This window comes from Heterodontus francisci, chromosome 27, assembly GCF_036365525.1.
Source record: "Heterodontus francisci isolate sHetFra1 chromosome 27, sHetFra1.hap1, whole genome shotgun sequence".
Lineage (NCBI taxonomy): Eukaryota > Metazoa > Chordata > Chondrichthyes > Heterodontiformes > Heterodontidae > Heterodontus > Heterodontus francisci.
The window spans coordinates 71,127,476-71,154,540 of NC_090397.1; positions in this window are offsets into that span (position 1 = coordinate 71,127,476).

Below are 27,065 nucleotides of genomic sequence, written 5' to 3' on the forward strand. Positions count from 1 at the left end.
GTGCATGAATCACAAAAGGTTCTTATGCAGATAGAGCAAGTAATTAGGAAAGCTAATAGAATGTTAACATTTATTGTGAGCGGAAATGAATATGAAAGTAGGGAGGTTAAGCTTCCATTATTCAGGGCATTGGTCAGACCACATTTGGAAACCAATTTAAGGAAGGATGTAAATGCGTTGGAAGCAGTTTAGAGAAGGTTTACTAGACTAATATCTGGAATGGGTGGGCTGTCTAATAAGGGAAGGTTTGATAGGCTAGGCTTGTATCTGCTGGAGTTTGAAATGTAAGAGGCGAGTTGATTGAAACATATAAGATTCTGAGGGGTCTTGACAGGGTGGACGTGGAAAGTATGTTTTCACTTGTGGGGGAATCTAGAACTAAGGGGTCACCGTTTAAAAATAAGGGGTCACTCACTTAAGACAGAGATGAGGAGAAGTTTTTTCTCTCAGAGGGCGGTGAGTCTTTGGAACTCACTTCCTGAAAAGGTGGAGGAGGGAAGCAGAGTCTTTAAATATTTTTAAGGCAGCGGTAGATAGATTCTTGATAAGCAAGGGGGTGAAAGGTTATTGGGGGTTGGCGGGAATGTGGAGTTGAGATTGCAATCAATTCAGCCATGATCTTGTTGAATGGCGGCGGAGGCTCAAGGGGTTGAGTGGCCTACTCCTGCTCTTATTTCATATGTTCGTATGATATGTTGGACTATTTGTTTATACTGCCAGGAAAATCATGAATGTAATTGTCCCAAAACATAATATTTGAATTTTCAGATGTAATTAAATAGCTTCCAGACAGCAATTAATTAATTTATTTTTACTCCCTATGTCATTCATTACATTCTGACCTTTGAGAAAATGATCTGTTCTTAGATTATGCATGTTATGTGAGAATGGCACTAATTGATGCATCAGATTGTCTTCCTCCTTTTTTGGAAGCATGTTATTTCCTCAGATGGTCTAGCTAAGATAAAGAACTCACTCGGTGGGAAAATTACAGGAGTCACCTGCTCCCGACGGAATGCATCCCAGGTTGCTGAGAGGTGCAAAGGTAGAAATAGCAGAGGCATTGGTCACAATCTTTCAACATTGGTTGGATACATGAGCAGTGTCAGAGGACTGGAAGATTTTTAATGCTATACCACTATTTAAGAAAGTGGCAGTGAATTAACCAGAAAACTACAGGCCAGTCAGCCTAACGTCAGTGGTGGGGAGGTTATTGGAAACCATTATCAAGGACAAAAAATTTCATTTAGAAAGGTGCGGGTTAATCAAGGAGAGGCAGCATGGATTCATTAAAAGTAAATGTGATTGAATCATTTTATGAGGCAACAGAGAAGGTTGATCAAGGACATGCAGTAGACATTGTATATCTGGACTTTCAGAAGGCAAAGTGCCAGAGAGATGAGAAGATGGAAGCCCACGGAATTAAGGGGAAAGTGTTGGATGGATACAAAATTGACTCAGTGACAGGAGGCAAAGAGTGGTGGTGATGGATGGATGTTTTTCAGACTGGGAGGTGGTTTGGATTGGTGTTCCCCAAGGATCAATTTTGGGTGCATTACTCTTTTTCAATTTTTATAAATAACCTAGACTCAGGTGCAGGGAGCATCGTTATAAAGTTTGCAGATGATATGAAACTTGGTAAAGTGGTGAGGATTGTTATGGTCTTCAGGATGACATAGACCAGATGTTGAAATGGGCAGATGCACGGCAGATGGAGTTCAATATGGAGAGGTGTGACGTAATGCACTTTGGGAGGACTAATGTACAAAGACAGTACACAATAAATGCCATCATTTTGGAAAGTATAAATGAGCTGAGACACCTTGGTGTCCATATACACAATCCTTAAAAATGGCGGGTAAGTTGATAAGTGGTTAAAAAACACATGAGTTACTAAATTGAAGAATATAAAAGCAAAGAGATCATAAATCACTGGTCAGGCCTCAGCTGGAATATTGTGGACAATTCTGGGCACCACACGTCAGGAAAGATGTAAAGGCCTTAGAAAGGCTAGAGAAGAGGTTTATCAGGATGGGATGGGGTAGGGATGGGAGACTTCAGTTATGAAGAGCAGTTGGAAAATTTAGAACTTTTCTCCTGGGAACAGAGAAGGTGAAGAGGTGACTGTATAGAGGTTTTCAAGATGAGTAGATAGAGAAAAACTAGTCCCTCTGGCAAATGGGTTAACAACTAGAGGTCATGGATTTAAAATCACTGGCAAAAGATCTAGAGGGGAGATTAAGTATTTTTTTCACTCAAGAGTTGTTGGGATCTGGAACGCAGTATCTGAAAAGGTAGTGGAAGCTGGTTCCATAAATAATTTTGAAAGTGAGTTGGACAGGTACTTGAGAATGAGGAACTTACCGTGTTATGGACAAAAAGCGGGGATGTGGGACTAAACACAACTGCTCCTTGTAAGAGCCAGGACAGCACAATGGGCCGAATGGCCTCCTTCTGTGCTCTAAGTTTCTATGATTGTATGACCTGTATGCTGTCATGTTCCACACAGGCCCTGCTGTTCAGACTAATTACAAATAATATAGAGGACAATACTTCTCACAACACTTGTTGACAGTAATAAACTATATAGCCACGCAAGTAGTATCAGAGAATTTGGCAGGAAGAAATGGGAATCTGAACTAAATAAGTGGACAGGCTATAGTAATGGTGGATGGATTTTTGAGTGTTGAAAAATGCAAACTAATGTGCATTGAAAGAGGAAACCTGAATTGGGTCGATGTTGAAATTATGTTTATTTGTTTTGGTCACTCTGGTGTCTGACACATGCAAAAGCTCAATAGCACGGTTCAAATCCCAATCTGTTAAGAAAGTGCTTGCTTGCACTTTGGGAGGATCCTAATTACCTAAGCCAGAGGATTTTGGAACAGTTGGCAAGAACCAAGGTCTATGGGCCCCCATATGAAGGTTCCTGCTGCTTGATCTCTTCTTTAGTGCATTGCCTTGAAGGATTTACCGGGAGCCAAGTAGAAAGAAATCAAGTCCCGAATGACAGAAATGTCTCTGCAGGTCCCAGGCTAAACTCTCAATCAATAACTATGCCTTGACATGTAGAGCTGTCTTTCTCAGGTATTGGATCACTGGATCAGCCACAGAGTTCCAATCTCCCTTCTCCAGGCTTGTCATCTTAGAGTCAACTAAATGGCAAAAAGATCCTGCTTCCAGGGAAGACAATCACTCATTGGTCACGAGACAATAGATGAGTGTGGATTCGGCCTTTGGTTAATACTTAATGGAAAACTCTCTTGCTTGGGTATAGACAGCAACAGAACTCATCATAAACTGTGTGAATGCATTACTAACATCCACCAGACCATATTGAATGGTGATTCCATCAATTGAATGTGTTCAGCTTCAGGATTGGCTGCTTGCTTCTCTGTAACACAAACACAGTAGGCACAGCACTGATGTGGATAGTCTGGTGGGAATTGGAGGTTGCATTTTGGCAGAATAAATAAAGCATTAGTCGGCATGTTGGCAACTCTCAGGATTGCCAACTGTTGGGTCTGGTTAATACAGTATCTTTGCTGAATGTTTTAATACGTACATAGAAGCTTGTATTCTCGAATCCTGCCTCTATACAATGGCTGCCATTACGACCAAAGAGCAGGTCAACCTGCATAGACTTTTAGGGCCCAGATTTCATTTAGCCTATCATTGTTTTTGATTGGACATAAAGAATGTCCCCTGAACCATTTTTGAGGCTCAATTGCTTTTTTAAATATAAAAATTTGGGAAGTTGTATAAACTATTAACTTTGAGTATTTTATGAGTAAGTTTTGTTTGGTTATGGAAACTAATATTTATTAAAGACTATATAAGTTAGCAGGCTTGTTAATAGTGTTACAACCGAGGTGGGAGCAATCAATTCAGTCCCATCACTCCATAGGGTCACAGCATATTATTAACGTTTTCCCACCCAACCAGAAAAACAGCCAAATTAAACACTCTAGTAACCCCAGAATAAAACTGACCAAACCAGGTATCTTTAGACAATAACAAATTAACTATTTACTTAAAAAAAACTAAATCTTAAACACTATTAAGATAAACCTATGTCGAAAAACCTTATAACTTCTCATTTTAACCTAACTCCCCCATTCACACACATTCACTCAAAAAACTAACAGTTAACTGGTTTTAAAAGTGGTGTTTTTAAAAATTAGCTGTTTCTTAAGAATAAATAAATAAGTCTTTGTGGGTTATGTTTCCAATGGGTGAGGTATTCTAATGTGAAAATAATCAAATGCTACTCAAAGTCTCCACGTGGATTTGATAAAATAGTCTGTTTTTAATAGGCATTCAAAACACTTCGGCTGCAGCCGGCATCAAACAGCTCGTTCAACGATGAGGTCAACTTGAATTTTAAACCCGACAGTCTTTCAGTCAAAACTTTACTTCGAATTCCAGCAAACACAATCAGTCAAGAGAGATTCAATCTTGAAGCAAATACTTCCTGGCTTGGAAGTGAAGAAAAGGAGTTTTGCTGCCTTCAGCAATACAAATGGTCTCTTCAAAAAAGGGCTTTTTTTCTCCTTAAGCAATTAACTCAGCCTGTATCTCCTTGCAGAATTTCCGCTGAGAGAGATTTGACAGCTCTTTCCTTCAGTAGCATGCCTCGCTGGTGGCTGGTTCAGACCAGTTTTTTCTAGTTTTACACACTGTCAAATCGAAACATTATACCATTCAACCGCGCCCTCCTGCTGTTGCCTAGGCAACAAAATGCAGCTGGCACACTGTGCCTCAGAAATCCAAAAGCTTCTCTCCCTGTCTTAAAGGTACACTGTTTTTAACAGAGTCTTAAAGGCACAGAGCTTTAAGCCGAAAAGAAAAAAGATAGGGTTCTGTGACAATAGTACAGTCCTTGTGCATGCCAGGGATGCGTTTCAGGAATCTGCACACTCCAAGCCTGTGATCCATGTGACAGTATTAATGCTCTTGTCAATACTGCCACATCCAAGCAACACTAACTGTTCCAAAATCTCCTGCCAGGTCCTGGAACCCAAGGATCTTCCAGACTTTTTCCCTCCCCCCCCCCTCACTCTACTCCCCCTCCTACCTCCTGAATCCCAAAAACCTCTCTAAGTGCTCAAAACCTCTAGACCACTTTCCTGTGCTCCTTAATCCCATAGCTGCTCCCAGTGCTCCTAGAACTCTAGAAATCCCTTGTCAATGCTCTGGATCCCAGGCCTGCCTCAGTTCCAGATGCTCCTGGAACTCTGGGAACCCACCGTAAAGTATTGCTAGACCCTGAGACCCCCATCCTGTACTGCTGGATCTGAGGAGACATCCCTAGTACTGATCTGTCAATGACTGTTACTACTTTGCTTAATACCTCTATTCTCACAAAACCTCCAACTCACAGTAAGCTACACCACAGCAGATGTACTAGGCAGACAGTAAGTTTTTTAGATGCTTGGTTTGGTTGACATCCTTCCATCTATGAAAGATGATGGATACACATCAAACAATCCATTTTGGTGGGGTGTCTTCTCTTGGTGCACCTTTGCTGATGGCTGTGAAGGCCAATCCTTCAGAGGCAGGTTCTGCCACAAGTGTCGCATATGAATCTGCCAAGTGACACTGTGAGTTGTTGTTTTTGATGTAGGTGCCTGTTGCCAAGCTGCTGTAGCAACTGGTCATCATGGTAGCACACATCAGTCCACAGGATGTGTCGCCATTTCCCTCTTTTGCCAGCTAGTGACTCCCAGGTTTGATAATTGACATTTAGGGCCTTCATGTCACGCTTGGAAGCATCCTTGAAGCAGAGCTTTGGGCGCCCCACTGGTCCTCTGGCCCTGGCTACCTCACAATACAGAAGGACCTTAGGTATGTAACCGTCTTCCATCCCGCGGACGTGTCCGATCCACTGAAGCCGCCTCTGTTTGATTAGTGCCAACACACTTGAGAGCTCAGCCTTTGAGAGGACTGCCACATTTGTGATTTTGTCCTGCCAGCATATACCCATAATGCAGACAGTGAAGATGGAAATTATTGAGCTTCTTTTCCTGGTAGCTGTAAGTCGCCCATGTTTCACAGCCATACAGCAAGGTGCTGAGAATTCAGGCCTTATATACCATCAGCTTGGTCCTAAGGGTCAGCTGGTGTTATTCCATGTGTGTTTTGCAAGTTGGCCAAAGGTGATAGTTTCTTTCCCTATATGTATATCGAGCTCTGCATCAAGGGACAGATTGTCTGTCACCGTGGACCCAAGGGAGCAGAATTTACTAACCACTTCCAGTGGGCTGTTGTTTAGTGTGATCGGGGCAGAGATGCAACACCCTGTCCCATGACCCCACAGTTCTCTTGATGGATATTTTGGATTTTTGCCTAATACATATTCAGTGGGCAAGACGAAATTTGAAGAATGTTTTGTCAGGAGATGAAAAGAAGTGGAGCAGGTGATATTTGGTCTTTGGAAGGAATGTCACCTGTTTGGCGGAATGGCCTAAGCTCCATGTTTCTTTATCTTAGTGTACTCATGTACAGTGCTACTGGATCATCTTAGTGGCCTAATTTTTCACTCCTTTCTCTCCAACTTACATTGTCTGAAGATATTGAGTCCTTGCTGAGTTATTGTTCCTTCAGGAAACAGCCACCCTCTGGTACCCCATCCAGATGATTATTAATCAGTTGTGATCCTTTGCACTGAAGTCCAGTCTAGTCAACTGTGTGAGGCATCACAGTAGGACCCACCCCTGTCCTCCTCTGGGATGCACACATGCAAATTTCCAGCAGGGATCACTGAATAGAAATCAGACAGGAATTCTGACCAATTTTTCCTCTCAGTAAAGCGGAGTCACTAAGGCCAATGATTACCCCTTTAATACCATCCACAGGAGACTGGTTAATTCAGCATAAATTACAGTTCAAACCCAGTGCCTTTTTAGTCTGTCTGGCTCACCAGCTCACTGGATACACTCACTCAGCTGTTGTCAATTTCTAATCATCTCCTTAACCCCAACTCATGCTCATCAATAGAAGCAGAGATTTTATTTTCATGGTAGGAAGTTCAGTTCTAGCCTACTTCATTCAAAGAATTGAGTATGATGGTGCTGTATTAAAGTCAATATATCCACGTGTGTTATATGTGTGTAGGATGAGGGTTAATTACAGTTCACCCAACAACATCTGCCTCTTAAAATAAAAGCTAATCATCATTTTACTCAGATCCCGTCATAACCCTGGCTCTTTCACAAATCATAGCTTGACAAATTCTCTGACAGAAACATTCTGTGCAGTGAGTTATTGTTACAGTTCTATCTATGTCACTGCCTTTATACAGTGTCCAATGGATAACAACATGAGGGAACTGCACCCGCAGAAGCTCTCTGAATGGGAAAGGACCATTGAAAGGTTAGTGCTTCTAACTGAAACAGTAAAAACACTGTGCAAACATGTAGAAAGCATGATCTAACATGACTATATAAATTTAAAGTAAAAAACAGAGACTTGTTCATTATCCTCACTGCTAAAGATCCTAATGATTTGCTGTCTTAAGACGTTCATAGATTTGAACAGTAGAATGGAAAAGCACAATACATAATCTAAACAACACTGGATAGTGGTCTTAAAGAATGATTAAAGGTTCAAAAGCCTGAGAATGCTGTATAAATTGCATAGTCTGTAACTTGTCTAAAACCTTGATTTTTCTGCTTACTGTTTCTCATCATTCTCCAATACTGCAGTAGAGAGTGTTCACTGCTATTATGTTGGCATGTAACTATTCTGTAATCAAGAGCTAGATGATCATTGCTGTAGAAATTTATGAAAAATAGGAAGGTAGGATAATGAAAACGTTATTAAATGTACGAGGATGATATATTAATTGACTGCATTGCATTTTTGATATGGTTTAAATACAAAAATGGATACTGCATAGTTTTATAGTATGTGTTTTATGAAAAACCATTAGGATCCTGCACACTCCCCTGTATGACAACAATGTTTGTTTATTTAATCCATTTTTGTGATAATACACATTAAATTGAGAAATCTTGTATTTCTGATTTTACATCTATACAGTTACAAAGCTGGAACAAGACAATGTTTGCTTGCAATTACTGGGTCTAAGTACCATAAACAGCACTCTACATTGCTGGCAGATGAGTTTTTTCTTTCTTTCATTATAAAACAATCTAATGGAACCTGTCCGAAGACTCACTTTGCCTATTTGCATGAATGTGTCAGGTAATCACTGAAGGTAACTTGCATCTCCTTGACCAAATTACCTTGATTTATTAATTAATCAGCCAGAGAAAAACAGAAATGAAATGCTTGTTTTAATAAATGTGTTCGGTTGTGCTGCCCCTTTTCAAGTACATATTGTCATATTATAATAATGCTGTGGAATCAGACATTGTAAAAATGATAAATTTATCCAGTTACACAGAAAGCTGGCAGGAATATCTTGAGGAACTGCAGATGCCACAGCTTTAAAAAGTAAAAGTTCTAAATACAGGATAATTACCTGTAAATGCTTTAAAACTCGAAATCTTGACATTGCCTGGAGATATTTATGGGCAGTGTGGCAAAGTTCAGAAGGTAAAACCCTCGAATCGCTTGATGTTAGTTTGTCTCTGGTCAATTCATTTGGTTTCACAATGAACTGAATTGAACATTGAGAATCGTTCAAATATCAGAAACCTTTTAACAACCCCGAATTCTACAGAGACATTCCCAGCGTTTGCACAGAATATTAAAGGGAAGGCGAATCTGTTTCCGAATGTTTCCCATCTACGTTGAATAAATAACAACACATTTTAATAAAGCACTCAGTTTGAGGTCTGCATTCATTTGGAATTAGATGTATTTTTGACATTTGATGCCAAACCACGGGTTAAAACACATACAACACACGAACTTAAGACAAATGAGAACTCTTTTGCATATTAAAGTTGCAGCATCTTACCGGTTGTTCATTTTCCTGATCCAGTTGGCTGCAGTCAGAAGGGTTTCTTCCTGTGGGCTTCGAACGCTCGCTGAGTAGCTTGTGTTATAAATCGCGAAGCATAAAATTCCCCTTTTGCTGGCAAGAGTCAACTCGGAATGAATTCTTGATCTTGCTCCGGGATCTGCTCCATGGACACAACACAGAAGAGCAAAAGGTAACTCACACTCACCCTCATTTCTCGATTAAACTCGATTCAGTTGCAGTAGTAACTGTTACTTACCATTAAGGCAATTTAAAAGCAGTAGGCTGGGAGAACTCCGGGAGGGATGGAAGGAAGGAAGTGCTGCTATTTGAATGGACACTGGGATGGTCTCTGTCTGAGCTCCTGTGGCTCAGGTGGTGATGGTTCCAATTCCGGACAGGGACGCTCTGAGCAGCCCGGCTCTGCAATCTGCACACTCCAGAGCCTATTGTCTGGTTGTAGCTGTTCATCCAAACATTTATGGTTTGGGGAATGGCCATTGGACCCAGGGATGCTGCCGTCTCCTGGTTACTGGAATCAATCTACCGACCGTTACCCAGGAAACGGCGATCTGATTGGACTGGGATGTGAGTTAAAGCTCTTTTCCCGCCTCTCCCCTCCTCACACACAGAGAGATAGAGAGATGTCTGTGTGTCCATTCCGTGTCTCTCCACTCCCTGCCTTTACATCTCCACTCACCCACTGCTCAGTTTAATTATCAGGTGCAAGTGAATGAGCAGCACCAGCCTTAACATCAAAACTGGCAGCAGTGATGGAGATTGAAACTAACCTTGGAATGCATTATTCCCCAGTTAACACATACCCACAGTCTGCTTGTGCTTTATGCAGTGAAGATAGCGATAGAGCTGAGAGCTGAACACTGCACAATAACTGACAGCTTTCTACTTTCTGTACAAGGATCTCCATTAACATGTCCCAGCGCCGCGCTACCGCTAAATGTTCTGCGTTCATTCCCACTTTCTAAAATAAGATCTAAAAAATCGTTTAAGCGCAAACATTTCCCTTGTTTATATATTATATGTATTTCTGTGGACAGTTTGGTCCCACAACGAGTTTGGTTTTGGGATAGATTATCAATACAGGAAAACCTCCTGTCACACAATTCCCTCTTACTGAGTACTTTGCATTGTTGGAATATAATTACATTTATACAGAATCTTTCACTGTCAGCACGCGGCATCTATGCGTTACTTAAAATTACCTTTTGCAAAGAGACATTGGGGTCAAGGTGCTACAAACAGATTGGGATCTTTGGGATGAAATAGGATTTTGGTACCTCGATATAAAAGGATCAGGGGAATAAAAACATTTTGTTTTAAGGTTGTGGAGTGTGAGATCATATTTAAAGGTATTCCTTGTTAGTGTAATGGAATTGCGCCCCGAACCCAGATTTAAATGAACAAATCATTAACACAATGATGCTTAAAACCTTATACTATCAAACCTTACACTATCAAACCTTAAACTATCAAACGCTATCCGGGCGTCTTTACACTATTTTTCTTCCTTTAAAATATTTGAAAGGTACATTGCTCAGGATTATAAAAGTAAAGCTGCAACTATTTGTTTCTGTTTGCAACAGCCCGGTGAGGTTATTAACCCCGCTAAGACCCCCCCCCCCCCCCCACCCCCGTTCCCCCTCAGCTCCTCCAATGACATTGTGACATTTTCAGCAGAAAGGGATCAGTTATCTGTGAAATCAGTGGTCATTCTGCTTCCCACTGCACCCGCTTCTCATGCCTGACTCAGAGTCTCCATACTTCTAACTGGAGACAGCGAATTGATTGTCAATCCATCAGAAGTATTGGAAATAACCATAAACCACTGGATTTTCCTGAATTCAACTCAACAAAAAACGTACATTTATGTAGCGCCTTTAATAAACGCAGTCATAACACGTCCACAACTTTGTGAGGGATTTTTCACAGGTTGATTCTTTGAAGATTGGCCGTGAATTAATCCGTGACAGTAGAAGCAGAGCGGTGTTCAGGATTTGGCCCCACGCACACTCTGCAAATAAAGCTCCGGGTTCCAGCCTGAGTTTTAAATGAACTAATGAAACCTCACAGAGTGGCCGACAGGAGCTCCTTAAGATAGTATAGAGTAGAATATGTCAGCATTTAAAATCAAACAGACATCTACCACTAAAATACACAGTTCAATCTGTGAGCATTTAAAACAAAAGGCCAGCGTTTAAGAATAAAATGCGCTTTGATGATATGAGCGCCTACAAACAAATACAGAGAACAACCCATTAGCAATAGGCAGACATAGTGTAGAGCATGATCAATAACAATACACAGTATCATACATGAATAGTAACCAGCCACAGGGAAATAGGTGAACATTAACAGTAACAACAAGACACAATGCACTCGGTAACAGCTTTGCTTAGTTACTCATAACCTTTTCTCTGTCAGAAAGTCGTGGGTTTTAAACCCTGCTTCAGGATTCGAGATCCAGCATCTTACTGAGGGACTGCTCCAGATACAGGTTTCCAGTTGAGATATTCACTTCTTGTTTATCTGGATCTAAAAGATGTTCTGGAAAGGTGTAACTTGGGCAACAGACTTCCCTCCAACATCAGCACAAACAGATTAACTACCCATTTGATCATATTTGTTGTTTGTGGAGGCATATCATTGAATGGATATGGCACAGAAGGAGACCATTCTACTCATCAGGTCTGTCGCAGCTCTCTGCAAGAGCAAATCATCTAGTCCTACTCCCTCGCCTTTTTCCTGTAGCCCTGCAATTTTTTCTCTTTAGGTGTGTTATGAAAGTGCTTCTGTTTTTTGTTAAAAAATATTTTTTGAGGAATTCATAGTCAAACTGAAGAAATGTTGGACTAGTTTTTTGTTCAAGAGGGTCATCAGGAGGACACCGAAAGAACTGGTTTGGCAACAACTTTACTGGTTGTCACATGGCTCAAGTTAAAAAATAGAACAGAAACCCTGGTAACTGGGCAGAGAAGAGACAGTCACACACCCCTTGACAGGACAGAACCCCATCTCAGCCCAGCCTGTTCCACCTCTTTAAAAAGCCTGCAGAAGGAGAGAATTCCCAAGGAAGGAGAGAAGACCACAACTCAGCTCAGCTTTCTAGCACATCTCTAAAAGACCCTGAGAAGTCCACTGTGTTAACTTATCTCCCGTCTTTGAAGAAAGCCTGCTAAATTAATTCTCAATGCCGCCTGAAAAGAACTGTCCCAAAAGATCCCAGTGAGCCATCTATGTGTTCTCGGAGGCTAGACTGTATGCCAGTTTTGGAACACAACATATCTCATTTGCTGTTTTCTTCAAGAATTAGCAAGTATTCAGCCCAAGTGTTTTTTTTGTCTGTAACAGAGCTCTGAACAAAAATCCCTTTAATTTTTCTTGTTAACCAGTGTATGTGAGTGTGAGGGGCGAAGATAAAAAGGGAACTTTAAAAGTTCAATCAGTGTGTTCATGCTTTACTTCATTACTGGTTAAGACTTGTTTTATAGTAAACTGATAATTTTGTTGTTCATTAAAGAAACCTGGTTAGTGTATTTTACTCTGGGATAAAAATAGAGTATATGATTGAGCGTATCGGTAAGTGTAAAAATTTAAATATATGTTGTGACCTGTGGAGAAGTGGAACTAGAAAAAGCATTGCACTCCTCCCACCTCAGTTGTAACAGGTGTTTGTCCAATTCCCTTTTGAAAGCCTCAATTGAATCTGCCTCCATCACCCTCTCAGGCAGTGCATTCCAGATCGTAACCACTTGCTGCGAAAATAAGTTTTTCCCTCATGTCGCTGTTGCTTCTTTTGCCAATCACCTTAAATCAGTGTCCTCTGGTTCTTGATCCTTCTACCAATGGGAACAGTTTCTCCCTATCTACTCTGTCCGAACCTCTCATGATCTCGATCAAAATTCCTCTCAACCTTTTCTTCAAGGAGAGCAACCCTAGCTTCACCAATCTATCCACATAACTGAAGTCCCTCAGCCCCAGAACCATTCTTGTAAACCTTTTTTGCACCCTCTCTAATGCCTTCACATCCTTCCTAAATTGTGATTCCCAGAATTGGACACAATACTCCAACTGAGGCCAAACCAGTGTTTTATAAAGGATTATCATAACTTTCTTGCTTTTGTATTCTAAGGGTGGAATTTTATACTCTCCCCTGCAGATGGTTTGGAGGTAGGCAGAACATAAAAATGTATGGGATGGTGGTGGGGGTGGGGACCCCGCTATTATCCCACCTCTGCTGAAATGTAGTCTGGGGTGGGAAGGCCTGTGAACAGCCTTCCCGCCCTGCACCCAACTGAGGCCCTTAACTGGGTAATTAAGCCCCAATTAAGGGCCTCTTCATGCCGCAACCATAATTACCCATGTGGCGGGCAGCCCTGTCACCACACAGGAAGCATGGCGTGCTGTTTCCTGGCTCCGGTGGCGGGGGTGGGGGGGGGGGGTTGGTGGGGAGGGCGGGTGGTGGTGGTGGATCCTTGTTCAAAGGTACTTAGAGCCTGAATGAGGGACATGGCATCGGGAAGGGGGGGTGCCCGCAGAGGGCCAACCCGCTGCCCTTGCTGCTGATCCCCCCAACCTCCATCCTCGTGATCCCCATCTCACGAGACCTCTCCCGCCCTGATCTACCTTAAATCTGGTTCCAGTGCCACTCCTCAGCAACCATTGCCTTTGTGGGGCGCTGTAGCTGCTGGCACTTGATTGGCAGGCAGCTCTGCAAGGCCTGAACCTCCGGCAACGGGGTCCTAAATCCAGTGGGTGGCCTGCTGCTGTCCAGTTAAGTGCTTGATTGGCACTAAATTCGGTGGATCTTCTGAAAAACAGGCAAAGTGGGGATCTTGGCATCAGTTTTCCCTTATATTGAGACCCCCACCAGCATAAAATTCCCTCCATGCCTCAATTTATATAGCCCAGTATTCCATTTGTCTTTTTAACCACTTTCTCAACCTTCCCTGCCACCTTCAACAAGTGCACACCTACCCCACCCCTCAGATCCCTCTGCTCCTGCACCCCCCTTAGAATTGTGCCCTTTATTTAATATTGCCTCTCCTTATTCTCCCCAAATTAATGACTACATACATCTCTGCATTAAATTGCATCTGCTTCATGTCCGCCCATTCCACCAGCCTATCTATGTCCTCTTGAAGTCTATCACTATCCTTCTCCCAGTTCACAATACTTTCAAGATTTGTGTCATCTGTAAATTTTGAAATTGTGCCCCACACACCCAAGTCCAGGTCATTAATATATATATAATGAAAGCAGTGGTCCTAATACCGACCCCTGGGGAACCCAACTCTATACTTTTTTCCAGTCTGAAAAACAACCATTCACTACTCCTCTCTGTTTCCTGTCACTCAGCCAACTTCTTATCCATGTTCCCATTTTCCCTTTTATTCCATGAGCTTCAATTTTGCTGGAAAATTTATTATGCGGCCTGTTGGAAGTCCATATACACCACACCAACCTCATTAATCCTCATCAAACGTCTCTGTTACCTTATCAAAACACTCAATTATGTTAGTTAAACACCATTTGCCTTTAACAAATGCATGCTGGTTTTCCCTAATTAATTTGCGCTTGTCCAAGTGACTGTTAACTTTGTCCTGGATTATCAAAAGCCACGGGGCATAGATTTAAAGAAATAGTAGAAGGATTAGCGAGGAGATGAGGAAACATTTTTTTCGCCCAGAGGGTGGTAGGGAGCTAGAATTCATTGCCTGAGTACTTTTAAAAAGTATTTGGGTGTCTTCTTGATGAGCTGTGACCTACAGGGCTACGGACCAAATGCAGGAAGGTGGGATTAGGCTGGGTAACTCTTCGACCGGCAGGTATACGATGAGCCAAATGGTCTCCTTCTATGTTGTAAATTTTCCATGATTTCTATGATCATCTGTAAAAACTTTCCCACTACTGAGGTAAAATTGACTGGCCTGTAAATGCTAAGTTTATCCTTACATCCTTTTTTGAATGGGGTGTAACATTTGTAATTCTCCAGTCCTCTGGCACCACCCCCATATCTAATAAGGAATGGAAGATTACAGCAGGTACCTTGGCAATTTCCACCCTTAAGTATCCTCAGATGCAGCCCATCCATTCCTATTGACTTACCAACTTTAAGTACCACCAGCCTTTCTTTTGCTTTCTCTTTAGCAATTTTTAGCCCATCCATCATCTCAACTACCTCCTCCTTCACTACGACTTTGGCAGCATCTTTTTCATTGGGAGAGACAGATGCAAAGTACTCATTTAATACCTTTGCCATGCCCTCTGCCTCCATGTGTAATCCTCCTTATGGTCACCACCCCTTTCTTACTATACCTTAAGTATTTATATGCTTACAGAAGACTTTTTGATTCCCTTTTATGTTAGCTGCCAAACTCTTCTCGTACTCTCTCTTTGCCTCTCATTTCTTTTTTCACTTCCCCTCTGAACTTTCTATATTCAGCCGAGTTTTCACTGGTATTATCAACCTGACATCTGCCATGCACACCATTTTTCTGCTTCATCTTACTCTCTATCTCTCTTGTCATCCAGGGAGCTCTGGCTTTGTTTGCCCTACCTTTACTCCTCGTGGGAATGTGCCTCAACCGTACCTGAACCATCTCTTTAAAGGCAGTCCGTTGTTTCATTACAGTTTTGCCTGACTATCTTTGATTCCAATTTACCTGGAATGGATCCATTCTCACCCCACTGAAATTGGCCCTCGTCCAATTAAGTATTTTCACTGTAGATTGCTCCTTGTCCTTTTCCATAGCTAACCTAAACATTATGGTATTATGATCACTGTTCCCTGAAAGTTGTCTGACAGGCACTTGATCTACCTCATTTCCCAGAACCAGATCCAGCAATGCCTCCATCCTCACTGGGCTGGAAACATACTTTTTATTTATTTTTATTTTTATTTAGAGATACAGCACTGAAACAGGCCCTTCGGCCCACCAAGTCTGTGCCGACCATCAACCACCCATTTATACTAATCCTACACTAATCCCACATTCCTACCTGTCCCTATATTCCCCTACCACCTACCTATACTAGAGGCAATTTATAATGGCCAATTTACCTATCAACCTGCAAGTCTTTGGCTGTGGAAACCGGAGCACCCAGAGGAAACCCACGCAGACACAGGGAGAACTTGCAAACTCCACACAGGCAGTACCCAGAATTGAACCCGGGTCACTGGAGCTGTGAGGCTGCGGTGCTAACCACTGCGCCACTGTGCCGCCCCAGAAAATGATCAAGAAAATTATCCGAAACATATTTCAGAAACTCTTCCTCCTCTCTGCCCTTTACGCTGTTAATATCCCAGTCTATATTAGGATAATTGAAGTCCCCCATTATCACCACTGTATAGTTACTGCACCTCTCTGTAATTTCCTTCCAAATTTATTCCTCTATATCTTTCCCACTAGTTGATCTCCAATTGAACACACCTGGTGGTGTAATAGTACCTCTATTGTTTCTTAAATCTAACCAAGTAGATTCAGATATTGACCTCTCCAGGATATCCTCTTTCTCCAGCACTGTAATATTCTCCTTAATAAATGCTGTCACCTCCTCCTTTCCTGCTTGCTGTGTACAGATTGATTGCTGTACTTGCCTACACTTCCTGAGAAAATGATAAGACATGGTATAAATGCATGTTCCTTCTTCTCTATGAACCACCAACACACACAGCGAGTACCTAAAACACAGTGCAATTTTGGGGCATTTACTAAACCTAGCCATAGGTTTCCCCCCAAATCTGGTCATGTACTCTTCCTCTTTCAATCAAACGCAGCAAACTGTTTTCTTTTGTTCTCAAATATCGCACTGTGACCCATTTGCTATGCTTTAAAAAAAAATTATATGGCAGTTAATGCGTTAAAAAAAGCCACTTTCTGCAGCAGAGTCAATGGAAACTCACTATTGATAAGTTTTTCACTGCATACTGAGCAAGAGAATCTGTTTGATGGGTTCCTCTCGGGGGGGCTGAGAACACTTGCTGGTATAAAAGGCACAGGCTCCTGAGGATCAATACAGTATTGTCATTTTGTGTTAGGATAGTGATAGTATCTGGAATGTACTTCTCATGCTACTTTTTACAGCACCCTTGTTAGCTAATGACTATTGTAACAATATTCCAATGGCTGTGGATACCATGCAGATTGGGATGGAGGATGGTATATGGGACTGACTGTGTGTATCAACTTGTGGGATGTTCGACTATGTTAAAGGCACTATATAAATGCAAGCTGTTGTTGTTGCTAGCACAGGAGGATTTAATGGTAGTGTGAGGTGAAGCTGCAATGGTAAGGGCTTAAGGCAACCTAAGGCTGTGGGCACTGCAAGTAGTAAATGGCTTAAAATACACTTGCTTAATGTTTTGTATGAATATGTGTAAAACTCTGCCTGTAGGCCTACCTTGTAGTAAAAAACAAACTTTATACTATCTAGGTATGATGCATAAGGAGAAGGGAAGGGGAATAACACATAATGCCACTTTCTGAGACTGATGCCATCCCCTCCCTGCTCATCTGCCAAAAACAGATCACGCTCAGTTCATGCTAAACTGCAAAATCTGAGATTGGAAAGTTTTGCATGTTTTGTATCTGATACAAGATCACAACTTTCAAATGTTAATTAAAAAAATCTTCCTGTGGTGCCCTAGGCACATGCGTAAGTTCTTTATTATTTAATATAGCCTTGGTTATAACCAAAGTATACCAGTATAGTGAAGCTAAAAGGTAATTGGCCAGGTATGTTAAATCATTGGGTCAAAATTCAGTTTGCTAATACAATAATAAAGAACAACTTACATTTATATAGCACCTTTCATTACCTCAGGATGTCCCCAAGTGTGTTACAGTCAATGAAGTACTTTTTGAAGTGTAGTCACTGTTGTAATGTAGGAAACACGGCAGTCAATTTGCACACAGCAAACTCCCACAAACAGCAATGTAATAATGACCAGAAAGTCTGTTTTTGTGATTTTGTTTAAGGGACAAATATTGGCCAGGACACTGGGGATAACTCCCCTGCACATCTTCAAGATGGCACTTTCTACTGCCCACTTGAGAGGTAAGAGGGGGTTTATAGTCACATCTGAAAGACAGAACCTCCAGCACACCTTTAGTGTTGCACTGGGTGCCAGCATAGATTGTATATTCAAGCCTCTGGAGTGGAACCTGAACCCACAATCATCTGACACAGAGAGGAGCATGCACTGAACTGAGTCATAGCTGACACATGCATAGAGAGTTGGATAAACAACAAGGTGAAATGGATAACACACAAGAGGGATCAGATGCACAGCAAAATATAGAAAATACCCACTGAAATTAACAAAATACTGAAATTATTATGCACAATAAGATTAATAAGAAGCATATGGAGATATTAGCTAGTACCAGGCCAGAGGAATGTAAATTCAAATGGCACGTGAATTGATAACCCTCTGTAATTTGGTCTTAATCTTATCTCAATCTATTAGATCTCTGCACTGCACAATGCCCTCCATTACAACCTTGAGGACCTGGTCAATAAAACACACTATCTGCACTTTCTCTGATTGACTTACATACAAATGTATGCCAGCAGCGACTGTATTGAAGAGCAATGCACTATATATTCCAGTTATTTTGTTAGTTTTCTCCTTAATGTAAGGTTGTGCAGCTTGATTGCAGGTATGTTATGATTGCCTGTTTAGTTGCACTCTGCTTCTCAGGGTTTTCATTCAGCCATGCTATAGCTCACTGAAATTAAAATAACCCAGGTGTTACACATTTCAGTGCGTTGAGAGAAATTTCTAGCAAAGGGCTTTTATAAGCTTATTTAAAAGTAAAATAATATTTAAAGACAGTTTAGTGATGAAAAGACAAATCTAATTGCGGAGGATTTTAATGATTTTTTCAGGAATGTGGCCAGCAATTGTTGGCCATCCCTAATTGCCTTTGAGATATTAAATATTTTAGTATATTATTATATTACATTAACATTTGGTGTCAGTGTTTACACATGGTGGTGGAAGTGACGATGTAAGTGTACTAGAGGGGGATGTGAAATAACCTTTACTGATAATTGTTGGAAAAGATTTGTTGCGAAGGTATTAGCAGAATTGAAAGTGTATTAATCATCAGATTTTTATGACATGCGCACTAGCCAATGAAGGGAGTCAGAGAGGAGATAACAGAGGCTCTGCCCATAATATTTCAATTTTCCTTAGCTCAATCAGCTTGCAGTGGCGCAGTTGGTAGCATTCTTACCTCTGGGTTAGGAGTTCAAGTCCCATTCTAGGAAATGAGCATGCAAGTTAAGGCTGATGCTCCAGTGTAGCACTATGAGAGTGCTGTAGTATTGGATGAGCTATCTCCCTCTGCCCTCTTAGGCGGTTGGGAAAGAGACCTGCTGCTATTCTGAAAAAGAGCAGGAGAGTTATCCCTACTATCCTGACCAATATTTATCCCTCAATCATAGAATCATAGAAAGTTTAAGGCACAGAAAGTGGCCACTTGGAACATCGTGTCTGTGTGGCGAAAAACGATCCACCTATTCTAATCCCACCTTCCAGCATTTGGTCCGTAGCCCTGCAGATTACAGCACTTGAGGTGCATATCCAGACTCCTTTTGAATGAGTTGAGGGTTTCTGCTTCAACTACCATTTCAGGCAGTGAATTCCAGACCCCCATAATCCTCTGGGTGAAAAAGTTTTTCCGCATCTCCCCTCTAATTTTTCTACCAATCACTTTAGATCTATGCCCTCGTCACTGACCTCTCTGCTCCACTCTATCCAGGACCCTCAAAATTTTGTACATTTCAATCAGATCTTCCCTCAGCCTTCTCTGTTCCAAGGATAACAACCCCAGCCTATCCAATCTTTCCTCATAGCTACATTTTCCCAGTCCTGGCAACATCCTCGTAAATCTCCTCTGTACCCTCTCTAGTGCAATTACATCCTTTCTGTAATGAGGTGACCAGAACTGCACACAGTACTCAAGTTGTGGCCAAACCAATGAGTTGTACAGTTCCAGCATAACCTCCCTGCTGTTGTATTCTATACCTCAGCTAATAAAGAAAGGATTCTATATGCCTTCTTAACCACCTTATCGACCTATCCTGCTACCTGCCGGGATCTATGGACATTCACTCCAAGGTCCCTCACTTCCTCTACACTTCTCAGTATTTTCCCATTAATCGTGTATTGCTTTGCCTTGTTTGGCTTCCCCAAATGCATCACCTCACACTTCTCCAAGTTGAATTCCATTTGCCACTTTTCTGCCCATCTGACCAGACCATTAATATCTTCCTGCAGCCTCCAGCTATCCTCCTCGCTATCTACCACACAGCCAATATTTGTGTCGTCCACAAACTTCTTGATCATGCCCCCTACATTTATGTCCAGATTGTTAATATACACCACAAAAAGCAGGGGACCCAGTACTGAGCCCTGCGGAACGCCACTGGAAACAGCCCTCCAGTTGCTAAAACAGCCGTCAACAATTACCCTTTGTTTCCTGCCACTGAGCCAATTTTGTATCCACCTTGCTGCATTTCCCTGGATCCCATGGGATTTAATTTTTTTAACCAGTCTGCCATGTGGGACCTTGTCAAAAGCCTTGCTAAAATCCACGTAGACTACATCAACTACACTACCCTCATCTATTTTCCTTGTTACTTCTTCAAAAAATTGGTCAAACAAGATCTTCCCTTCACAAATCCATGCTGACTATCCTTGATTAACCTGTGGCTTTCATCTGCCTTCCATTTTACTTCTGATTTTGTCCCAGCTGAGTCTATCCTCAGGTCCCTATCCCCCTGCCAAACTAGTTTAAACCCTCCCCAACAGCATTAACAAAACAACCCACAAAGAACTCAGTCCCGGCTCTGTTCAGATGCAACCTGTCCGGCCTGTACAGGTCCCATCTCCCCCAGAGCCGGTCCCAATGTCCCAGGAATCTGAAGCCTTCCCTCCTGCACCATCTTTCCATTCACGCAGTTATCTGTCTTATCCTTTTATTTCTATACTCACACGCGCGTAGCACTGGGAGTAATCCGGAGATTACTACTTTTGAGGTCCTGCTTGCTAATTTCTTACCTAGCTCCCTAAATTCTGACTGCAAGACCACATCCCTCTTTCTACCTATGTTGTTGGTTCTGATGTGGACCACGACTGCTGGCTGTTCACCCTCCTCCTTCAGGATGCTCTGCAGCTGCTCAGTGACATCCTTGACCCTGGCAACAGGGAGGCAACACACCATCCTGGATTCACGTCTGTGGCCACAGAAATGCCTGTCTGTTCCCCTGACTATTGAATCACCTATCACTATGGCTCTTCCAGTCTTCCCTGTACCCACCTGTGCAGCTGAGCCACACGTGGTGCCATGGACTTGGCTCTGGCTGCACTCCCCAGGTGAAGCATCACTTTCCTTAGTATTCAGTACTGAATTCCTGTTGAAAAGTGAGATGCACTCAGGGGTTTCCTGCACAACCTGCCTGATTCTTTTTGACTGTCTGGTAATGACCCATTCCCTCAACATCACAAACAGATTATCTGGTAATTATCACATTGCTATTTGTGGGAGTGTGCTGTGTGCAAATTGGCTGGTACATTACAACACTGATGGCACTTCATTGGCTGCAAAACAGTTTGGGACGTCCTGTGGTCATGAAAGGTGCTTAATAAACGCAAGTCTTTCTTTGTGAAAATTGTGCGCTGGGACTCATGGAATGCATTGTAACAGTTCTGTTGACGAAAGTTGAGAAGAATAAATTCTGCATCTACAGACTAGTTAGTGTCACACCAGTGTTTGGAAAATTATTAGAATATTTAAGATGAAATTAGTGACGAGTAGAGATTCATTAGAATAGTCAAGAACATCCAGCATGGATTTGTTCAAAACAAATCCTGTTTAATGAATTTAAAGAGTTTATTTTTTCTGAGGAAATAACTGATTTTATAGACAAGGGGAATGGAGCAATTGGATTTTCAGAAATAATATGATAAAGTCTCTCAGAGGAAGCCTCTCAGAAGATATTCCAAATATCTAGACGTACTAAAAGATGAAATGTAACAAAATGGATAAAACATGGTTGATGGATTAGAAACATGGCTAAATTGTTGCTCAGATTGGAGAAAGGTTTGGAATGGTTCTGGGTCCACTTTTGTTCTTAGCAAATATTGATGATTAGGACTTGGACATAGAGTGCACATTACTGAAATCTGCTGACAACACTAAAGTAGGAGGTTTGACAAACAGTGAGGACAATGGTAACAGTCTTCAGCAGCACGCAGAATAATGGAGTGGACAGGCAGGTGTTGGATACAAGTTGATGTAGAGAAATGTGAGATAATGCATTTGGGAGAAAAAAGGCATTAGGAGAGTGTGCACTCAATGAAAAGATGCCAAATAATGCACGCAAACAGAGAGACGTGTGGATATAACTATATAATTATTTGACAGTGCAAATACAATAGATAAAACTATAAAAGGCCCAAAAGATTTTTGTCTTTGAGAAAAGCGGTGTGGATTAAAAGGGCATTAATATTAATCTAAGTTTGTTCACAGTTAGATTACTGGGTTCAGTTCAATGTACCTCATTATAGAGTTGACATTAAAACTGCAGACAGTCTACCCTGTAGATTCAGCAAGATGCTGCCAGGGTTGGGAAACTACAGATATGAAGAAACGTGAGGTACTGGGACTACTTCCTTTGGAGCATTGAAGACTAAGATAGATGCAGATACTACGAGCAGGTGAGGACGGGGTCTAGGGATCCTTTCTCAATCTATTCTTGGTTTGGCTGTAACAGGGTTTAATTTTTAAAACACCGTGCTTTTAGCTTCCCCTCAGTGAATCCTTGCTCACTGCTCACTAATTGTAATGAGAAAGAAATCAAACATACAGGTTTTCTTAGATTTAAACAAGAAAGCTGTAAGTTTATTAACCTTAAAACTCTAATTCAGTTAAAACTACTAAAAATACGTGACGTGACCATGCTAGCATGCATACACAGTAAACACACACACACTGAGACAGAGGAGGAGAAAGAATTAAAGAGGAGAAGTTTGGAGTAATATGGAGTTCAGTTACACGCTTTGGGATTTGATGTAAAGCCTTTGATTGCAGTTAAGTCTTGCAGTTCTTATTGGGGCCCAGTTCCCACTTTCACTTATTCAGCTGGTACCAGAAGGCTGCAGGAGACTTCTCTCTTGAGGCTGGATTTACTTCCGTGGATCCCTGAAACTTTGCCTGGGAGAGAGAGCGAGATAGGTGCTCTCTTCTTCAATTTCAGTTGCACTCTGTTCTCCAACTGTGTGGCACAATTCAAAAAAACTCCAAGTTGGCCAGCAGGTTAGTCATGTGACTAGCTCCTTATTTGGAACAACCTGCCTGGTGAGGTTTGTGGATTTTCCCCCAAGCTTGGAAGACACTCTCAATGAGGGGGAGTGGGGGGGGGGGGGGTGGGGAGCGGGGGGTGGGGGGGGGGGGGTGTGAGGAATGCTGGCCTTTTACACATTCAATGTCTCTTGATCAAAATCCATCTGATTAATTGAATCAGGGAGCAGTTCCATTGTCTCACTTATTCAACTGTCTTTTAGAATGCAAATATGCAGCCATGTTTTCTGCCACTGCTGTGGTCTCTTTAAACAAGTTATTTCAAATCCAGTAACAGTTCAAAATGTTCCATATGACAAAATTAATATGTCCCATTTTTGGTAGGTGTGGTTTTTGTCACACCTCCACATCCAGTGGAATAAAATGCGATACTAGGAGAGCATTTCATTATAAAAATAGAAAGGGGAGTAAGTATAGAAAAACACACATGCATTTCTCTCATTCATTCTCATTTATTCAGAAATCCTATAAATTGTTACAGCCTGTCTTTCCTTTGTAGCAGTGCTGGTTTAAACAGTCCCTTTTCCATTGCGGTGGGTCTGAGATAGTTGAAGTGTTGTCCAAAGGAGGTTTGCAGTTTCTTCACTATCAGTCTGCAATATGCTTCTGGTGTCTGCATTTACATAGGAGGATGGGAGGTCTAATTTTTCAAACATTTCAGGGTTGGCTGACCGGACAGTAGGGGTTTCCATTTGGGATTCCTCTTGGATCTCCTTTATCCTGTCCTCTTGGTCCCCTTTTTCCCCTTTCCTCTTTAACTTTGTGCCAGCCCTGTGCCTGTCTGTCCCCTTTTGTTCTCAGCAGGGGTCCCTTACAATTCACCAGCTCTCTGCTGGAGGGATTCCCAAAAGCTGATACAGGAATTAGGGGTTCAGATTTCACTGTGGGTTGGTGTTTCCCCTCAACCTGGCACATTTGGCAACTCCTACTGTACTCCACCACATCTTTGTGGAGTTTTGGCCAGTCAAACTGCTGTCTTATGCGGGCTTTAGTTTATCATGTTCCAACATGTACAGCCATTGTAATCCTGTGGGCCATTCTTATTATTTCTCTCCAGCACCACTACCTGGTGAACCATTGTCCACTCTTTGTCCTCAGGTCTGTGAGGAGAACTCCATTTCGTCATGAGTACCTCATTCTTTAAATAATAGCATCAGGGACTCCCACTACTTCAATTTCAGTCTGGGCAGCCTGTGCTAATTCTCAATACTGGATCGGCTCGCTGAGCCTCACCTAGGGCAGATTCATTGAATTCATTCCCTGGGTCTTCTAACTTTCCAAAGAAAGTCTCAGACAGACAGACCTCATGGTCATCTGCCTGCAGTGCCAATTCAGTCTCCTCTGGGGGAGCTGGTTTGATCATGGCCTGATTCACTACATATTCAGGGGAACTGCAGGGGACCGTCTCCTGCCACTGCCCTGTCTCTCTGACCTCCTGTGGTCTCTTTCACCACCACCTCCAGCCCCACCAGATCATTACCTAGGAGCAGGTCAATCCCGTGCACAGGCAAACTAGATACAAACCCTACAGTCACCAGTCCCAAAACTAGGTCACACTCGAAGTGTACCTGATGTAAAGGTACAGGCATACACTGCCCTCTAATACAATTCACCACTATTCTGGTATTTACTGCACTCTCTGGGGGAAAGGCCTTTTCCCAGTAAAAGGGGTCTGATGGCCCCTGTGCCCCGGAGGATCACTATGGGCTTGTTTGCTCCATTCGAGGGGTATGGAGTTACTCTCCCTTCAGAGACAAAATCTGGAATCTTATTAAATTTTTCTGCACCTACAGCAGCGTGTTTCTTGGGTCTTACTACTGCTGCAGTTAAAGCCACAGCTTGTTCGGCTGTGCTTTCCATCAGGGTCCTTTCTCCTTCACTGAGCGGGCGTGCCCTGATTAACCCTACAGGTTTTCCCCGTAGTTTCCAGCAGACAGCTCTTAGATGACCTGCTTTATTACAATAGAAGCACACAGGTCTCCAGGTCTCACTCCTACTTATAGCACCTTCCTTTTTGGCTGGAGGAGGATCCCCCTTTTGTTTAATTCATTCATGGGATGTGGGCGTCACTGGCTAGGCCAGCATTTATTGCCCATCTCTAATTGCCCATTGGGGAGGTGGTGGTGAGCTGCCTTCTTGAACCGCTGCAGTCCATTTGGGGTAGGTACACCCACAGTGCTGTTAGGAAGGGAGTTCCAGGATTTTGATCCAGACAGTGAAGGAACGGCAATATAGTTCCAAGTCAGGATGGTGTGTGACTTGGAGGGGAACTTGCAGGTGGTGGTGTTCCCATGTATTTGCTGCCCTGGTCCTTCTAGTTGGTAGAGGTCACGGGTTTGGAAGGTGCTGTCTAAGGAACCTTGATGCATTGCTGCAGTGCATCTTGTAGATGGTACACACTGCTGCCACTGTGCGTCGGTGGTGGAGGGAGTGAATGTTTGTAGATGGGGTGCCAATCAAGCGGGCTGCTTTGTCCTGGATGGTGTCGAGCTTCTTGAGTGTTGTTGGAGCTGCACCCATCCAGGCAAGTGGAGAGTATTCCATCACACTCCTGACTTGTGCCTTGTAGATGGTGGACAGGCTTTGGGGAGTCAGGAGGTGAGTTACTCGCCTCAGGATTCCTCGCGTCTGACCTGCTTTTGTCGCCACGGTATTTATATGGCTACTCCAGTTCAGTTTCTTGTCAATGGTAGCCCCTAGGATGTTGATAGTGGGGAATTCAGCGATGGTAATGCTGTTGAATGTCAAGGGGAGATGGTTAGATTCTCTCTTGTTGGAGATGGTCATTGCCTGGCACTTGTGTGGCGCGAATGTTACTTGCCACTTATCAGCCCAAGCCTAGATCTTGTCCAGGTCTTGCTGCATTTTTACACGGACTGCTTCAGTATCTGAGGAGTCACGAATGGTGCTGAACATTGTGCAATCATCAGCGAACATCCCGACTTCTGACCTTATGATTGAAGGAAGGTCATTGATGAAGCAGCTGAAGATAGTTGGGCCTAGGACACTACCCTGAGGAACTCCTGCAGTGATGTCCTGGAGCTCAGATGATTGTCCTCCAACAACCACAACCATCTTCCTTTGTGCTAGGTATGACTCCAGCCAGCGGAGGGTTTTCCCCCTGATTCCCATTGACCTCAGTTTTGCTAGGGCTCCTTGATGCCATACTCGTTCAAATGCTGCCATGATGTCAAGGGCAGTCACTCTCACCTCACCTGTTGTTCTCTCTCTCCCAGGACTGCTTGGGCTTCTATACTTTGTCCTTTTCGGATTTGAGGGGGTGACTGGGAAAGGTTTTCCCCTGGGAAACCGACTTGTACATTAGAGCAAACTCATCGGCCAGAACTGCAGCTTGCCTTGTTCTATGAACTTTTTGTTCCTCTCAATGAATTTTTATGGAGAGTGGGAGAGAGTTTTTAAATTCCTCTAGCGGAATTACCTCTGAGGTTTTCATAGCTGGGCTGCACTTTAATACCCCTCTACCACTGGTCAAAAGCTAGCTGCTTACTTCTCTCAAAATCCAAGTAAGTTTGATCAGCTTGCTTCTTGAGGGTTCGAAATTTCTGGCGGTAGGCTTCCAGTACTAGTTCATATGTCCTGAGAATAAGATTTTTTGTCAGTTCATAATTGGATGAACTCTCATCTGACAACAGGGAATAAATCTCATGGGCTTTTCCAGTTAGCTTACTTTGTAACAGCAGAGTCCAAGTCTCAGCTGTCCACTTTAACTGCCTTGCAAG